This window comes from Hyla sarda, unplaced genomic scaffold (assembly GCF_029499605.1).
Source record: "Hyla sarda isolate aHylSar1 unplaced genomic scaffold, aHylSar1.hap1 scaffold_543, whole genome shotgun sequence".
Lineage (NCBI taxonomy): Eukaryota > Metazoa > Chordata > Amphibia > Anura > Hylidae > Hyla > Hyla sarda.
The window spans coordinates 185,341-193,569 of NW_026610554.1; the positions used below are offsets into that span (position 1 = coordinate 185,341).

At 46.4% G+C, this 8,229-nt stretch overlaps 4 non-coding genes across 4 annotated transcripts; all 4 read right to left on the minus strand.

Moving 5' to 3' along the window:
- Positions 1-988: 988 nt before the first annotated feature.
- Positions 989-1,179, minus strand: LOC130339365 (U2 spliceosomal RNA). The gene has a single exon (XR_008879749.1). It is a non-coding gene; the product is annotated as a U2 spliceosomal RNA (small nuclear RNA).
- A 2,092-nt stretch (positions 1,180-3,271) lies between these two features.
- LOC130339366 (U2 spliceosomal RNA) lies at positions 3,272-3,462 on the minus strand. Its single transcript, XR_008879750.1, has one exon. It is a non-coding gene; the product is annotated as a U2 spliceosomal RNA (small nuclear RNA).
- Positions 3,463-5,546: 2,084 nt separating this feature from the next.
- On the minus strand, positions 5,547-5,737 carry LOC130339367 (U2 spliceosomal RNA). Its single transcript, XR_008879751.1, has one exon. It is a non-coding gene; the product is annotated as a U2 spliceosomal RNA (small nuclear RNA).
- Positions 5,738-7,828: 2,091 nt separating this feature from the next.
- On the minus strand, positions 7,829-8,019 carry LOC130339369 (U2 spliceosomal RNA). Its single transcript, XR_008879753.1, has one exon. It is a non-coding gene; the product is annotated as a U2 spliceosomal RNA (small nuclear RNA).
- Positions 8,020-8,229: the final 210 nt, after the last annotated feature.

Genomic DNA, 8,229 nt, shown 5'->3' on the forward strand with positions numbered 1-8,229 from the left:
CGCCAGCAGATGGAGACACTGGGGGATAATTTTCTAAGGATTTATACTGATTTTTCCTGTCTGAATTTGTCGCACAGAAAGTTGCAGGCCAAATATGTGTGACATTTCTGCGACTTTAGCTTCTAGAGCATTTTTACAACATTATACATAGGTGCTGAATACATAAAAAGCGACTGTTCAGCGACAGACAAGTCGCATCGGCTGAAAGTAGGCCAGAATGTCAGTCCATGTTGGAGCAGGTTTAGATACAGTCTAAAGCATAGATCTCAAAGTCTGTGCACAGAATTTAGCAAGGGCCTCGCACCTTCTGATGCATCAGGTAGGTGCACAATAGCATAGCCTAACCCTCTGTACTTTGGTCTATATTGATGCGGGACATAAACAGCCAGCTGATGACCAATCCATTAGTGCAATGGATGGCTGGAAGCATTTGTCTTTGCCTTTGCAATACCACAGAAGCAATGCATGGTCAATGTACAGCAATGACACACCTGTGTGAACAGCCAGGAGACCCCCCCCCCCCCCCCCATGTTATGTTACATAGTTACATAGTTAGTACGGTCGAAAAAAGACATATGTCCATCAAGTTCAACCAGGGAATTAAGGGGTAGGGGTGTGGCGCGATATTGGGGAAGGGATGAGATTTTATATTTCTTCATAAGCATTAATCTTATTTTGTCAATTAGGAACATTCAGCACCCACCCGCTATCAAGGCAGCTGCCTATCATGTCATGCCCTACCTGCACAGGTGTGCTGGCTACTCAAATGATCCAATTAAGGAGGCCATTTAGTCAGCAGCAGCAGAAGTCCTGTGCCTGGACGCTCCAACAGCGGCCAGACACAAGCAGAAGCAGAAGCAGCAGCAGCACCACCTTTTGTTTTTTGGCTGCAGCAGCAGCAGCAGCAAGGCCCACAGGGCTGGCTAGCTGGCTAGCCAGCAAGCAGGTAGCAATGAAAGTAGGAATCTTTCTTTTTAACCCTGTAAGGGGGTGGTGCACTGTACCCGAAGATACTGCCATATCGGGTCAATGCATAGGGCGACGGAAGCAAGCTTCGAAATCGGCCCCCGTTCTCAAAAATCCATTTAATATATGGTCCCCAGATAGGGGACGTATCAGATATTAAACTGATAAGAACAGATACTACACTTGATCTTAGCCAAAAGGCCGAGAAGCGATAACCGTGAAAGGGGCGGGCCCAACAAGGTCCCCTTCATGGGCACTATCACTGCTTGCTGTCAGGGAGGCTGCCAGACAATTTTCCATGCACACTCTGGGCTGGGGGGCAGTCAACCACCAGTACACACAGCAGAACCTAAACCCATACCATTATTGCTAAGCAGCAAGACAGGGGCCCATTGCACTCCCACGGGGCCTTTTTAAATGCAATCCATAACCCGGATTTGCCAGGAACCCTTCTTACTCCTCCTACTTGCATGTGACACTGGGCTTAGGATCTGCATAGGAAACACACACACAAGCACACACCTACCTTTGTTGCCTGCAGATGCCTCCTTGGCTGTCCCCAAACGGTATCAAACCAACACCCACGGGAAGCTGTAAGCATAGAGGACATGCCTGCACCCCATTGGACTTACCTGTGTGGGTTAAACCCGGGTTATTTGACAACCTATGGCGGTGATGGTTCTGCTCAGGCAGAGCAGTGCTGATGCTCCTCATAAAGCTGTCGCTGCTGTGAAGGTTCTAGGTGACATCACAAATCCCTATGGTTACATACACAACAAAGCTGGGTTGTTGTTGTTTACACTCTGCAAGGCCTGTGGAAGTGAGTGACATCATAGCACTGTAGTTCTGAGGGTTCTAGATGGATGCAACAATCTCCTGTTGCTTCTATGAAGGCCATAATAGACGACATCACCAAACAGCTCCATAGTCACATACACAGCAAAGGAGAGATGTTGTTTACACCTAGTGATGTCAGTGGTATTGAGTGACATCACAGCACAGTGCTAAGGCTCCTGGGCCTGGACACAGCAGCGGCTGCAATATCTCAACGGAGAATACGTTTATATATATGTGTGTGTGTGCGCGTATATATATATATATATATATATATATATATATATATATATATATATATATATCTCCGCCGAAATCACTTTTAAACCCATTTCCACCTTTTTTTCCCTTCTCTTCCTCTTACTTTTTTTTCACGTTTTTTTACGTTTTTCTCCTTTTCGCCTCTTTTCTGGGCGTATTATTCTTCTTTTTCTTCTTTTTTTTCGTCTAATGCATACCCCATCAGTGCAGCAATGCTTATTCAATACCGCCAGCAGATGGAGACACTGGGGGATAATTTTCTAAGGATTTATACTGATTTTTCCTGTCTGAATTTGTCGCACAGAAAGTTGCAGGCCAAATATGTGTGACATTTCTGCGACTTTAGCTTCTAGAGCATTTTTACAACATTATACATAGGTGCTGAATACATAAAAAGCGACTGTTCAGCGACAGACAAGTCGCATCGGCTGAAAGTAGGCCAGAATGTCAGTCCATGTTGGAGCAGGTTTAGATACAGTCTAAAGCATAGATCTCAAAGTCTGTGCACAGAATTTAGCAAGGGCCTCGCACCTTCTGATGCATCAGGTAGGTGCACAATAGCATAGCCTAACCCTCTGTACTTTGGTCTATATTGATGCGGGACATAGACAGCCAGCTGATGACCAATCCATTAGTGCAATGGATGGCTGGAAGCATTTGTCTTTGCCTTTGCAATACCACAGAAGCAATGCATGGTCAATGTACAGCAATGACACACCTGTGTGAACAGCCAGGAGACCCCCCCCCCCCATGTTATGTTACATAGTTACATAGTTAGTACGGTCGAAAAAAGACATATGTCCATCAAGTTCAACCAGGGAATTAAGGGGTAGGGGTGTGGCGCGATATTGGGGAAGGGATGAGATTTTATATTTCTTCATAAGCATTAATCTTATTTTGTCAATTAGGAACATTCAGCACCCACCCGCTATCAAGGCAGCTGCCTATCATGTCATGCCCTACCTGCACAGGTGTGCTGGCTACTCAAATGATCCAATTAAGGAGGCCATTTAGTCAGCAGCAGCAGAAGTCCTGTGCCTGGACGCTCCAACAGCGGCCAGACACAAGCAGAAGCAGAAGCAGCAGCAGCACCACCTTTTGTTTTTTGGCTGCAGCAGCAGCAGCAGCAAGGCCCACAGGGCTGGCTAGCTGGCTAGCCAGCAAGCAGGTAGCAATGAAAGTAGGAATCTTTCTTTTTAACCCTGTAAGGGGGTGGTGCACTGTACCCGAAGATACTGCCATATCGGGTCAATGCATAGGGCGACGGAAGCAAGCTTCGAAATCGGCCCCCGTTCTCAAAAATCCATTTAATATATGGTCCCCAGATAGGGGACGTATCAGATATTAAACTGATAAGAACAGATACTACACTTGATCTTAGCCAAAAGGCCGAGAAGCGATAACCGTGAAAGGGGCGGGCCCAACAAGGTCCCCTTCATGGGCACTATCACTGCTTGCTGTCAGGGAGGCTGCCAGACAATTTTCCATGCACACTCTGGGCTGGGGGGCAGTCAACCACCAGTACACACAGCAGAACCTAAACCCATACCATTATTGCTAAGCAGCAAGACAGGGGCCCATTGCACTCCCACGGGGCCTTTTTAAATGCAATCCATAACCCGGATTTGCCAGGAACCCTTCTTACTCCTCCTACTTGCATGTGACACTGGGCTTAGGATCTGCATAGGAAACACACACACAAGCACACACCTACCTTTGTTGCCTGCAGATGCCTCCTTGGCTGTCCCCAAACGGTATCAAACCAACACCCACGGGAAGCTGTAAGCATAGAGGACATGCCTGCACCCCATTGGACTTACCTGTGTGGGTTAAACCCGGGTTATTTGACAACCTATGGCGGTGATGGTTCTGCTCAGGCAGAGCAGTGCTGATGCTCCTCATAAAGCTGTCGCTGCTGTGAAGGTTCTAGGTGACATCACAAATCCCTATGGTTACATACACAACAAAGCTGGGTTGTTGTTGTTTACACTCTGCAAGGCCTGTGGAAGTGAGTGACATCATAGCACTGTAGTTCTGAGGGTTCTAGATGGATGCAACAATCTCCTGTTGCTTCTATGAAGGCCATAATAGACGACATCACCAAACAGCTCCATAGTCACATACACAGCAAAGGAGAGATGTTGTTTACACCTAGTGATGTCAGTGGTATTGAGTGACATCACAGCACAGTGCTAAGGCTCCTGGGCCTGGACACAGCAGCGGCTGCAATATCTCAACGGAGAATACGTTTATATATATGTGTGTGTGTGCGCGTATATATATATATATATATATATATATATATATATATATTTCTCCGCCGAAATCACTTTTAAACCCATTTCCACCTTTTTTTCCCTTCTCTTCCTCTTACTTTTTTTTCACGTTTTTTTACGTTTTTCTCCTTTTCGCCTCTTTTCTGGGCGTATTATTCTTCTTTTTCTTCTTTTTTTTCGTCTAATGCATACCCCATCAGTGCAGCAATGCTTATTCAATACCGCCAGCAGATGGAGACACTGGGGGATAATTTTCTAAGGATTTATACTGATTTTTCCTGTCTGAATTTGTCGCACAGAAAGTTGCAGGCCAAATATGTGTGACATTTCTGCGACTTTAGCTTCTAGAGCATTTTTACAACATTATACATAGGTGCTGAATACATAAAAAGCGACTGTTCAGCGACAGACAAGTCGCATCGGCTGAAAGTAGGCCAGAATGTCAGTCCATGTTGGAGCAGGTTTAGATACAGTCTAAAGCATAGATCTCAAAGTCTGTGCACAGAATTTAGCAAGGGCCTCGCACCTTCTGATGCATCAGGTAGGTGCACAATAGCATAGCCTAACCCTCTGTACTTTGGTCTATATTGATGCGGGACATAGACAGCCAGCTGATGACCAATCCATTAGTGCAATGGATGGCTGGAAGCATTTGTCTTTGCTTTTGCAATACCACAGAAGCAATGCATGGTCAATGTACAGCAATGACACACCTGTGTGAACAGCCAGGAGACCCCCCCCCCCCCATGTTATGTTACATAGTTACATAGTTAGTACGGTCGAAAAAAGACATATGTCCATCAAGTTCAACCAGGGAATTAAGGGGTAGGGGTGTGGCGCGATATTGGGGAAGGGATGAGATTTTATATTTCTTCATAAGCATTAATCTTATTTTGTCAATTAGGAACATTCAGCACCCACCCGCTATCAAGGCAGCTGCCTATCATGTCATGCCCTACCTGCACAGGTGTGCTGGCTACTCAAATGATCCAATTAAGGAGGCCATTTAGTCAGCAGCAGCAGAAGTCCTGTGCCTGGACGCTCCAACAGCGGCCAGACACAAGCAGAAGCAGAAGCAGCAGCAGCAGCACCACCTTTTGTTTTTTGGCTGCAGCAGCAGCAGCAGCAAGGCCCACAGGGCTGGCTAGCTGGCTAGCCAGCAAGCAGGTAGCAATGAAAGTAGGAATCTTTCTTTTTAACCCTGTAAGGGGGTGGTGCACTGTACCCGAAGATACTGCCATATCGGGTCAATGCATAGGGCGACGGAAGCAAGCTTCGAAATCGGCCCCCGTTCTCAAAAATCCATTTAATATATGGTCCCCAGATAGGGGACGTATCAGATATTAAACTGATAAGAACAGATACTACACTTGATCTTAGCCAAAAGGCCGAGAAGCGATAACCGTGAAAGGGGCGGGCCCAACAAGGTCCCCTTCATGGGCACTATCACTGCTTGCTGTCAGGGAGGCTGCCAGACAATTTTCCATGCACACTCTGGGCTGGGGGGCAGTCAACCACCAGTACACACAGCAGAACCTAAACCCATACCATTATTGCTAAGCAGCAAGACAGGGGCCCATTGCACTCCCACGGGGCCTTTTTAAATGCAATCCATAACCCGGATTTGCCAGGAACCCTTCTTACTCCTCCTACTTGCATGTGACACTGGGCTTAGGATCTGCATAGGAAACACACACACAAGCACACACCTACCTTTGTTGCCTGCAGATGCCTCCTTGGCTGTCCCCAAACGGTATCAAACCAACACCCACGGGAAGCTGTAAGCATAGAGGACATGCCTGCACCCCATTGGACTTACCTGTGTGGGTTAAACCCGGGTTATTTGACAACCTATGGCGGTGATGGTTCTGCTCAGGCAGAGCAGTGCTGATGCTCCTCATAAAGCTGTCGCTGCTGTGAAGGTTCTAGGTGACATCACAAATCCCTATGGTTACATACACAACAAAGCTGGGTTGTTGTTGTTTACACTCTGCAAGGCCTGTGGAAGTGAGTGACATCATAGCACTGTAGTTCTGAGGGTTCTAGATGGATGCAACAATCTCCTGTTGCTTCTATGAAGGCCATAATAGACGACATCACCAAACAGCTCCATAGTCACATACACAGCAAAGGAGAGATGTTGTTTACACCTAGTGATGTCAGTGGTATTGAGTGACATCACAGCACAGTGCTAAGGCTCCTGGGCCTGGACACAGCAGCGGCTGCAATATCTCAACGGAGAATACGTTTATATATATGTGTGTGTGTGCGCGTATATATATATATATATATATATATATATATATATATATATATATATATTCTCCGCCGAAATCACTTTTAAACCCATTTCCACCTTTTTTTCCCTTCTCTTCCTCTTACTTTTTTTTCACGTTTTTTTACGTTTTTCTCCTTTTCGCCTCTTTTCTGGGCGTATTATTCTTCTTTTTCTTCTTTTTTTTCGTCTAATGCATACCCCATCAGTGCAGCAATGCTTATTCAATACCGCCAGCAGATGGAGACACTGGGGGATAATTTTCTAAGGATTTATACTGATTTTTCCTGTCTGAATTTGTCGCACAGAAAGTTGCAGGCCAAATATGTGTGACATTTCTGCGACTTTAGCTTCTAGAGCATTTTTACAACATTATACATAGGTGCTGAATACATAAAAAGCGACTGTTCAGCGACAGACAAGTCGCATCGGCTGAAAGTAGGCCAGAATGTCAGTCCATGTTGGAGCAGGTTTAGATACAGTCTAAAGCATAGATCTCAAAGTCTGTGCACAGAATTTAGCAAGGGCCTCGCACCTTCTGATGCATCAGGTAGGTGCACAATAGCATAGCCTAACCCTCTGTACTTTGGTCTATATTGATGCGGGACATAGACAGCCAGCTGATGACCAATCCATTAGTGCAATGGATGGCTGGAAGCATTTGTCTTTGCCTTTGCAATACCACAGAAGCAATGCATGGTCAATGTACAGCAATGACACACCTGTGTGAACAGCCAGGAGACCCCCCCCCCCCCCATGTTATGTTACATAGTTACATAGTTAGTACGGTCGAAAAAAGACATATGTCCATCAAGTTCAACCAGGGAATTAAGGGGTAGGGGTGTGGCGCGATATTGGGGAAGGGATGAGATTTTATATTTCTTCATAAGCATTAATCTTATTTTGTCAATTAGGAACATTCAGCACCCACCCGCTATCAAGGCAGCTGCCTATCATGTCATGCCCTACCTGCACAGGTGTGCTGGCTACTCAAATGATCCAATTAAGGAGGCCATTTAGTCAGCAGCAGCAGAAGTCCTGTGCCTGGACGCTCCAACAGCGGCCAGACACAAGCAGAAGCAGAAGCAGCAGCAGCACCACCTTTTGTTTTTTGGCTGCAGCAGCAGCAGCAGCAAGGCCCACAGGGCTGGCTAGCTGGCTAGCCAGCAAGCAGGTAGCAATGAAAGTAGGAATCTTTCTTTTTAACCCTGTAAGGGGGTGGTGCACTGTACCCGAAGATACTGCCATATCGGGTCAATGCATAGGGCGACGGAAGCAAGCTTCGAAATCGGCCCCCGTTCTCAAAAATCCATTTAATATATGGTCCCCAGATAGGGGACGTATCAGATATTAAACTGATAAGAACAGATACTACACTTGATCTTAGCCAAAAGGCCGAGAAGCGATAACCGTGAAAGGGGCGGGCCCAACAAGGTCCCCTTCATGGGCACTATCACTGCTTGCTGTCAGGGAGGCTGCCAGACAATTTTCCATGCACACTCTGGGCTGGGGGGCAGTCAACCACCAGTACACACAGCAGAACCTAAACCCATACCATTATTGCTAAGCAGCAAGACAGGGGCCCATTGCACTCCCACGGGGCCTTTTTAAATGCAA